Source organism: Falco punctatus (genome assembly GCF_963210335.1).
Source record: "Falco punctatus genome assembly, chromosome: 1".
NCBI lineage: Eukaryota > Metazoa > Chordata > Aves > Falconiformes > Falconidae > Falco > Falco punctatus.
This window is the reverse complement of record NC_137580.1, coordinates 29,238,047-29,248,641: the sequence shown is the minus strand read 5'-3', so window position 1 is coordinate 29,248,641 and position 10,595 is coordinate 29,238,047. Positions and strand designations below refer to the sequence as shown.

Sequence of the window (10,595 nt, the reverse complement as noted above, 5' to 3'; positions counted from 1 at the left end):
CTTGCTTTAGCCATTGTGCTGGACTTTGGTGCTGTCCTATGTGAAGCAAAAGAGTTACCTGCTGATTATGCAGTATCAATTAAAGAACAATCAAGTCTATAGATATGCAGTGCTTATCAGTAAATGTATAATCTCTCACTAAAAATTACCAAATGTATGCTATTTTCACTTACTATACCTATTTATTAATAATTTGGTGTGAGATATCCTCTTTGTATTTAATGGTTAACTTTTTTCTAAATGCTTTTAAAACTGCATTTCTTCAGGTAGTGCTTTCCAGATAGTACAACTGTATTGTTTTCTAGTAAAGGCAATCCTTTCCTGAATCTCTGGACCCAGCCAATTACTGTACCATATTCCTTCTAGTGGAAAGATAATTGTCATGGTCTAACCCTGGCTGGGAACCAAGTACCACACAGCCACTCACTCACTCTGCCCACAGTGGGATGGGGGAGAGAATTAGAAGAGTAAAAGTGTGAAAACCCATAGGCTGAGATAAAGACAGTGTAATAGGTAAAGCAAAAGCCATGCACACAAGCAAAGCAAAACAAGTTCATTCACCTCTTCTCATTGGCAGGCAGGTGTTCAGCTGTCTCCAGGAGAGCAGGGCTCCAGCACACATAATGGTTACTTGGGAAGACAAACAGCAAAATTACAAACTCCCCCCTCTTCCTCCTTCTTCCCCCAACTTATATATAATCAGCATGATGTTCAACAGTATGGAATATCCCTTTGGCTAGTTTGGGTCACCTGTCCTGGCTGTGTCCCCTCCCAATTTCATGTGCCCCTCCAGCCTTCTCACTGGCAGGGCCTGAGAAACTGAAAAGTCCTTGACTGAGTGTAAACATTACCAAGCAACAACTAAAAAATCAGTGTGCTATCAATATTATTCTCACACCAAATCCAAAACACAGCACTACACTAGCTACTAAGAAGAAAATTAACTCTATTCCAGATGAAACCAGGACAATAATCTTAATTTTGTGGTTTTTTTTTTTTTCTGATTTATTAGAGTTCATTTAAAAAAAAAAAAAAAAAAAAAAAAGTTTTCTGGTTTGTTAAGACCTTTTCTTCTGCTGCCAGAACAAGCATGGGTTCTGACAGCAGTGTCATGGCATAAGCATGCCCCTAGAGCCCAAAGTACCATGCTGACAGTGGTGAGTCATGGAAACTGGAGCCATTAGGCAGGTAGCCAGTAGGGATTGCTGGTGTAATTTCTAGTTTAGTGAAAATTTGTGGATTTTCAGTTGGGATAAACTTTTAAAGCATAAGTGAGTAAAAAAAGCAACTGGATTCAGAAACAAAAATTTTGACAAGATGTAATAGGTTTTAAAACTATACCTTAATATGACCTTTTTAATCTTTTATTTGGTAAATGATAGGGGTATGCATAACTCATTCACTGCTTGGTAATGTCTTCATGGAGATGTCAATTAGAAGAAAGATCTCCCATCCCAGAGATTTCTGCAGTAGATTATGTAGTAATCTTTCTGATGGGTAGTACAAGTAGTAATAGTTACAAGAAGATTAGAGAGGCTTTATGACTGGGGAAGCCTATGTTTGAGTTTACACTTGTCCTTTAGACATCCCCAAATCCTCCATAATTATAGCAGAGAATCTGACCTCACTTTTAACCAACATTACAGAACAGGTCTCTATACTTACTCTTTTGCATGTGAATGAGAAAAAGGGCTTTCATGTAAGTGCAGAAATTGTAGAGGAGCAAAGGCATTCTCAGCATCAAGGCACAGTGGGGGCCGGTGAATCCGTGGGTGCCAGATGTGGGTAATGGTGGGTGCTACCCCAGGGCATCCAGGGCAGGGCTTCACAGCCAGGGCCCATCCCACCATTGCATCGAGGGAGCTGGGCAGGCCTGAGGGTAGCCAGGGGCAGCCTCAGACCGGGGCACTGGGCACCTCCCTGGGGATGGTCTGAAGCTGGGCTGGGACAATAGTCTGTGGGTGAGGGTCAGGGTCAGGCCTGGTGAGGGGAAACAGGGCCAGACACAGCTTTGGGATAGCCAGGCTGGGATGGCAGCATGCAGGGTATGTCTGGGCCTGGATAAATGGGCCAGGCACAGGTACAGCTGTAATGGTCTTGAAACTACAGGTGAGGCAAGGGCTCAGGATGACAGCCACAGCTTCACAGAGCCTCACAAGGGCGTAAGGAGGCACCCCTCCCAGAAGCCTTCCAGCAGAGCTGCTTGGAAGCCTTTCCCGAAGGTCACCAGCTGTACTACCCTGAGTGCGAGCCCAGCCCACTAAACCTCCACGATGTGGATGATAAACTCAGGGCGTTGACTTTAATTTTCAAGGAAAACTTTTCCTTTAATTATTGTTTTACTACAATGCATATAAGAAGCACGTATAAGCATGTAAGAGATGTTATATATATACCGATTAAGTCTGTTGTTATTTGCCATTTTTGCTCATTTGCCCTTTTTAGTAGGGATGGGTGATTTTCTTCAGGTGTACACCAGAATTTGCATTAAAAAGTGATATTAACAATCTTGGAATCTGCAACTTGTGATCACAGGTTTCAAGTACAGTCAATGGAAACTTCTTCTGTGGAAGAAGGATAGTTGGATTTGGGTAGTTTAGTTTTGTCCCAAAGTTTTGTCACAATGTTTTTGTGTTCCCAATGAAATGTTGCAAAAACTTGTGGGTTTGTTTTTTTGTTTTTTTTTTCCCTGTGACTTACAGACACATAAACCCCCTTACATTTGTTTGTTAAGTTTTACATAGTTTATAGTCGCAAAACAATACTGAAAACAAAATGGAAACAAATCTGTGTTTAGTTCTCAACTGATGACAGTTCCCTCTACTGATGCTCCAGCCTGGATAAGATACAAATCCGCTTCACCAAGAAGAAATGTAATACATATATGGCTCTGTTCAAAGACAGTCTCTGTTTCTTCGGCTCAGAGCACAGCAGGTTTGTGCCTGCTCGCAGTCAGACTTGTGGAACATCACTGAGACAGCTGAGAACTTATGAAGGAGTCTGTGATGTTACATAGGAAGCACTGAAGAGCCTTTAAAGGTTTGCCTCTGAAGGGATGCTGTGTCTCTGGGGGAACTCAAGGTATCTCTATATTAGTGTTTTAGTTTTGTTGATAAATGTGCTTTTTAAGTCACTTTTCTGATTGTTTCTACTTTGATTCACATTATGGTTTGAAATTACTGTTACTGGGTTTCTTTTGAATGAAACTAAATACAAAGATGCTCTCCAGGAGCTGAATGTGCTCTGACTGCTGGTAGTTGCCACATTCAAGTGACCAAAGTAGAATTACTTCAAAGTAAAATTTCCTGGGTTCTCAATACTAACTCTTTCACTGTATGAAAACTTAGGTTCCTTTTGCTATTTGTTACTTGTAATGTCTACATAGCCTTAGACTGCTCCTCAGCACTGGGAGTATGGCTCTCCTCTGATGAGCATAGAACGTATGCAGCAATCTGAGTCAGACATATTTTTGTATCACTAGTTCTGCTATTAAATTCCTTCCTGTGACACTGTTGATGTGAAAGTAAACAGAGCTGGATGATTTTTTGATTTAATAACACACTGTTAGTGGTTTGAGGATTACTTGTGAATTGTGGCCTGTTTCTAGTAGTTTCAGACAAATACTTGTTTAGGGGACCAAAGGGAAAGAATCGATTACCACGAAAGTTCTCATCTATCTAATAATTTAATGGCCCATATTCCCAATCACATGTAAAGGATCCAAAGTTCTTGTGTTGCTTTTACCTGAAACCTTACATGGTTTATTTCAATTCACAGCTTTTCATTGCATAGACTTTAGATTTAACTCTGACCTCTACTTTTCAGGGAAGTGTTTCAACTGCTATGAAGTAAACAGTTCATGACAGAGACAGATTATTGCTATTAAAGTAATGTAGCATGATGTCATGCCTGAGATTGCAGATCCTGCCTCACTTTGTTGATACAGCTATACTGCTTTCTGTCCCATAGTTGACTCAGTCATTACTTCTGTTTGCTTTGCTGGGCTTATTGGTGTGCTATGTTCATACTTGTAGAGGAATGAAGCTGGGTTAATTAACATTGATAATATGCAGCTGTGGGCTGGCTTCAGGGTCGGGGTTGGGGGGTGCGGGGTGGTGCAGGTGCAGGTGTTGTTGGCCAATGTAGATAAGGTGCAGCTGTGGCTGGTTCTGTTAAGGGGTTGGGCAGCCAATGAAGAGGGAGAAGCCAAGGAAGACAGAGAGCTCTAGATGAGGTGAGACTAGGAGAAGACAGCAGAGGGACTGGCATAAAGAGTATGATGGTATGTGGTGGTAAAAGACCTTGTTGCAGCTTGATAGTTTGGAGAGTGCTGTGACACATACTCATGGATAACAAAGAACTTGAACAGACTAATACTGTCTTGTAGTGTGTCACTGTCATTATAATTTCAAATGGTGTGAAAGTTAGGGCTTATCTAAATGATAAAATGCCACTGGTTATGTCTTCTGCAACAATACTTCATGTCCAGCCTGTTGTGCATTGGCTCCAGTGGTGACATGTAGCATAGAAAAATCCTAACTACTTATCTGAAAATCTTAATGAATATATTATGTTTATGCTGTCTACAGGATAAAGAAACATGAGTTTACATAATGACACCACGATCAAAGTTTGCCTGTTCGTTCATGTGATTGTATCTTATTTGCCTAGCTATATAAAACTAATTTTCAAAGTTCTAACTAAAGTTAGATCTAATATACTTGCCTGATTTTTCAAATTTCTAAAATGCGCTCTTGATTTTAAGGAGCCAATGCACTAAACTCTTAGCCGATCAACCTACAGCAATGAGGTAGCATCAGTGGATCTATTTCTGACTGAGTTTATGCAAGACTTGCTGACAGAGGCAGAAATTCCTCTCTTCAGTTAATATGACAGATTTGATTATTGTTTTTTGCATTATTATATTGCTTGCAGAATTGTGCATGGAACCTTCATTCTCATTATAGAAAATGAATGGCATTGCACATTATTTAAGCCAGAATGATTAAGGACCTGGCACAGCTGAAGTTAATGTGAACAGAGCCAGAAAGCATTACTTCAGTAACGAATGCAGGGTCTCTGGCAGAGTTAGTTAAATCTTTTCATTTTCTTATTACTAGTACCAGAATCTTTCAGAGAGGCAAGACTTGGATTTTTAAATGATACTTGCTGCAAATTTTCATTGATACCCTGAAATACACTGGAAAAAATTCAAACCTCAATGTAATTAGATATCAGTTATATTGGACTTCAATACTGATGCCAGGTAAAAGGATAAGCACAGGAGGTAACAATTTTTTTTTAAAGATACAGTTTTTCATTTTAATTTTTGAGTGAGACTGAAATTACTGAAAGAATTTAAGAAGCTTAACATTATCTGGTACAGTGTATTCCTGGTGTTGTATTTAACTATGTAGGCCTTGACTATCATGGTTAGCTTAGAGGCATGATTGTCCTTTTAAAAAAACCAGCTTATGTTTACTTTAACTTCCAGTACTTTTGAATGTTGACAGCAGTGTAAACAATTATTTTGATAATGCAACATAAACAGAGAAATAGCTATTTCCAGTGATGACTTCAAAACTATTTTTATTATCCATACACCATTTTCCTTCTTTTTGCTAGTTTGAAACAAGTTATTATTAGAGGGACTGGTTGTGTTGTTATTAATTATGAATTATGCAAAATTATGTTTGTTTTTAACCAAGAGATAGCTTGGTTAAAAAACTGAAAGGCCAATGGAGGACTTCTGATTTTGTTTTGCATTTACTTTACAAAAAATATTCAAGTAGAATTTTTTGGTAAGAACTGACTATTGATATTGAGATAATGCTACTCTTAGAAAGTTGTGTGCAGGGTTCTTAAGCATCTAAATTTGGGATTGTGTATATAGGTAGCCTGTACTTAGGCTTTTTTCAGGTCTTCTCTCAAAAATTCCTCTTCCAGTGATTGCAATATATTACAGGTCGTATATATCTTCTAGGATTGTTTATCAGGCATCGAAAATCACTATAAGAATCTAAATGGTACTCAATTTTCTTTTCTCAAATCTTATCTTTAAGCTCTTTATTTATATGAGGTATGTACAAAAAATGAACAATGGAAAGGTGCAAGAACACTGATAGCAGTGCATAGAGTGGTGACTGATACTGCCTTGTGTTCTGGCCTGGCTCACACTTCAGATATATATTCATCTTCTTACTCTTATATTTTCATGACAGACCTCCTTTCATTTTCATTCTTTATATGCATGAATCCAGCACTAAAGAAAACTAGTTTGTAATTGAAACTCATATTTTAAAAGATGATAATACATTCAAGATCTTGGGTACTATAATATTTTTCACTTACTCATTTTAGTATAGAATATGATTGTGCATAATAATAGATAATAGATAATAATAATAGATTAATGCAAAAAAGCTCTGCATATTACCATCATATTTATTTTTCCTTCAGAAGACGAATTAAAGCATGAAATCAGCAAAAGATATCTAATCTCATTTTTAGGACTCTGAGCCTACTGTTTGTTTTACTGGTGTCATCTTTTAGTGCTTAATTACCCTTATTGTTAAGGAATACAATTATGTTCAAGATGGAATTTTAACAGGTTCACATTCCAGCCTCCACATCTTGTTATATCTCTTATTCAAGACATCCTAATGACACATACCTTTTCCAGGGCAAATTCTAATATCAAATGATCAAGCACTCTGTCAAAATTCTCTTCAATAAATTGATTAGACTGAGTTTGTTGTCTTCCACTGTGATTCTTACTTTCTATGCTTTGGATCATTTAAGTATCCTTCCTTCAATGCCCTACAGTCTTACTGAATTTAAAATGCAGTGTCATCTGCTTGATATGGTGATGTCAGGTACAATAATAAAATCATATCCTTTCACGTACTTTGTATTCTTCTAAGCCCAAGGATCACATATCCCTGATTAGCCTCAACAGTACATTCTGACCTTATGGTAAGTCTTCAGAGGTGAAACAGTGTACTTAAAAAAAGTCTTCCTAACTCAAACAAGCTATATAAGACGGCTTATTTTAGTTCTAGACAGTATATTTTTCACTACTAAAGTCACATGTAATTACAAAACTCAAAGTTGTAACCCTTTTTCCAGTAATTTTTCAGTAGTGCTTTGATAGATGTGTTTGATGTGAAATTCAGTTTTCAGGAGTATCACATACTAAATATAAGCCTAAAATATATTTTTCTCAATTCATGGTTGATTAGTTTCATAATTTCTGATAGTGAACATGCATTTGTCTTTGAGATTTAGTTCTGTTGGCAACGTTCATAGGCAATGAAGTCTGCTAATTAAGTTTGTGTTCAGAAGTGCACAACTGGAATACTAAAAAAGATTGGATGTTGGAGGGGCAGGTAGGGTAACTTACTTTGGTCATATATGACATGTTGAATTACGTAACTATTATGTTTGTAGGCATTCAACAATGTCTAGTTTTTCAATAACCAATGTGTCTCTTTTACTGCTCATCTAAAAAATAAGTGCTAGAATGCTGCTTCAGGCTTGTTTGCATGACATTTCAAAATACTGACGAAGTGACATATCTTGAATAAACACTTCTAAATAAGTTGGCTATTTCCAGCTTTCTTTTTTTTCATATAAACAGCACTAAGAATGCAAGTATGCTGCTGTCATTATTAGCATTTGCAGAAAATGTTTTTAAAAAGTGGAAATTGAAAAAAGATTACATGAAGTGTTACATTAATGTGTTTTATATATGCCAACACAAGACTTGACATTTACACCAGTCAGTTTTGATATGAAGAACAGACAGAACTAAACAGTAAATGTGTCAGGTTTTACATTATTACAGGCTGATACATATCACTAAGCAAGATTTTGCTTGTTTGTTTCATTCTTTTCAGAGTCTGGAAGAAAACAGAGATAATTTTCTCAACTACTTGACAGATATTCTTCAAAGTGAATTTTTAAGATGAAGAAACATTTTACAAAGAAATGTTATATAACAAAGATAAGTGAGCTTAAAGTTTAGATAAAGCACAGTTTCAGACAAGGATTTATTTTTCTGTATCTTATTTCAATTTGTCATAGACTTGAATTTACTAAAAAATTTACTTTTTTTGAAAGATATAGTTGACAAAATACCTTATTTTTCTGCAGCTATTCTACTTTTTCTAACATACTTAAACTTTGTTAATCATTCCTTATTATTTGCCTAAACTACTTCCATATGCCAGTAACACACAAAAGCTAATTGCAGCAATTTATCAGTACTTTCAGAATCAAGAAAGCTAAATTCTGGTGGAATCTGAACAGAAAGTAGGTAGCCTGTGTCCAGAAGAATTCAGTGAATCTGGTTTGGGTCACAGCTTATGTTCCCTAGCTTTGAGCTGGGCAGGAAAATTACCTCATCTTGCAGACATGTCAGGAGCGTTCTGCACTGACGTGAATCCAAAACATTAAAAAGTCCACAAAAATTAGGTATGCAAATAGATCCAATATAATTTCATAGTGCCTTATTTGCCTTTTAGCAATCTGGGTTCAATACCATGGCCTAAATAACAATATTTCTATTTATTTGTTGGTTTATTTATTTACTTTTTAACTTTGCATACCCCTCCTTTCTTCTCTACAGCTCTCCCTCTGTGTGTCTCACTAGAAATTGTATTTTCAATATGATAAATATTTTCATGTTCAAATGATACATTCAGGAAGAAAAGCATCCATCTAAATTAAATACTGATAAGCCATCGCATCAGAACATTCTTGAACGGTTTATCCTAGCTTATTTCCCATGAAAGCAATGCCTGTGGATAATGGGACTAAAGATAGATTTTAAAATTTTGCTTTCTTATTATTAGTGTTAATTGTTTTTAAAGAGAGAATTTTAATATTGTTTATCAAGATAATAAAATCATCACATACCAATAAAATCATAGGGTGTGAGAGTTTCCACACCATCTCTTGTTCTTGAAATAATTTTAGATAAAGGTCATTTGAAAAGGTGTAGTTATTTTATGAAAAACACTAATTGTGGAAATACTTCTAAATTCCAAAACAAAATAAAAACAATATTTCAATATTTGCATAATATTACAGAATGACATTTTGTAATTCAGAATTATGAAATATAGAGGTATAGAGAGAGACCATGAGATATCAGATATGTCCTATTTAGGTAAGTCCTGTCTAAATCTTTTCTGATAGATATTTTTCTATCTGGTTTTTATCACCATTTGGATTTTTTTCTGTGGAGATGAACAAGAGGGAGAGAAGAAAAGAAATCTGGGAAGACAGTGTTGCTTCATTAAACTGCAGTGACAGAAATTCAGCCATGTGATATTCCTTTCTTATAAGTAGATATGAAAAAAAATTGTGACAGCTTTTTGTTTCTATTTTAATGAATACTCACCTTTTGGAACCTGATCATTGAAGAACACTTCATTTCTCAGCTCAATTTAAACAATAGAACTGAAAGAAACAAACAAAAAATTTTGCTGCATTTCAATCTTCTGCACTGTGGACTTCTGCATGTTGGATAATGACGTCTTTTCTTTCTGTAACTGTTCTGTTTCTTTTTGAGCTAAGGCATACATGTTCACATTTGTATCAGCTCATGCATTTTTCCTGCTGCAATTGCAGAAACCCTAATTTCACTTTAAGATCATAGAAATAAATACATAGAGGTGTGGCTTCTTTTGATCAAAATCTCAAAAGTCCTCTTCTACAATAGCAGTTTTCTCTTTGTTTGGCATGTGTTTCTGAATTATAGGAAACTATTAAAAAAACAGAATGACAAATCTTGGGGAGGGATGCACTTTTGGTTCCTTTCATTTGAGGCCCACCATTCTCATATGTCCTTAAACATACATTTTAAGTCATGATAAGTCATAAACAAATCTTTTAAAGAAAAAAAAAAAAAGAGCATAGGATGCTTTTGAATTCAAACATATTCTTACAATTGGATTAAGAAGTTAGAATATTATAGTATTGTATTTTTTATTTTAAAATCTATGAATATAGTTATGGCACCCTACAATGATGATTTAGACTGAATATTTTAATACCAATCCATTACTCACATCCAACATTTCACAACATGCCTTAGGTAGGGTTACTTAACTGTTTATGAACTTAACTGTTTATGAACTTCCAGATTGCTCTAATGTAGAGGAAATACTACTTTGTGTGATTTGTGTTTTGTGGTTGGTTTGTGTTTTGTGGTGTTTTTTTGTTTTTTTTTTTTAATGGGAATAATATTAGTGGCTCCTGTCAGAAGAAAGAATCACATTGAAAACTGGGTTTGGTTGGTGTGTGTGGATTTTTTTAGGTGTGGGAGGGTTTTTTGATAGTTTTTTTGGTCAATATCTAGCTCCTTCTGTGTATGATACTGATTAAAAAAGCATAATTTCCCATTTAGAATTATGATTGAACCTATTTGATAGTTTATGTTGCTATTTTTTTCCAGTGCCAGAAATATTAAACACATTTCTTGAAACAACAAAAAATGGAGAAAAGCTGAATGAGTGCTACTGTCTTGTAACTTTTCCTGTGTATATAAGACAAAATATCCTACAACAGCAATTGAAATCCTCAGTCCT

The 10,595-nt window shown here is 35.8% G+C and overlaps 1 long non-coding RNA gene across 1 annotated transcript in view; it reads left to right on the top strand.

The window, feature by feature from the left end:
• Window positions 1-10,124, top strand: part of LOC308066391 — a 32,441-nt gene extending 22,317 nt beyond the window's left edge. Inside the window, exons 2-3 of the long non-coding RNA XR_013929143.1 lie at window positions 86-9,871; window positions 9,904-10,124. This is a non-coding gene — a long non-coding RNA (uncharacterized lncRNA). The remainder of the gene's footprint in view (window positions 1-85; window positions 9,872-9,903) is intronic.
• The last annotated feature ends 471 nt before the right edge of the window (window positions 10,125-10,595 follow it).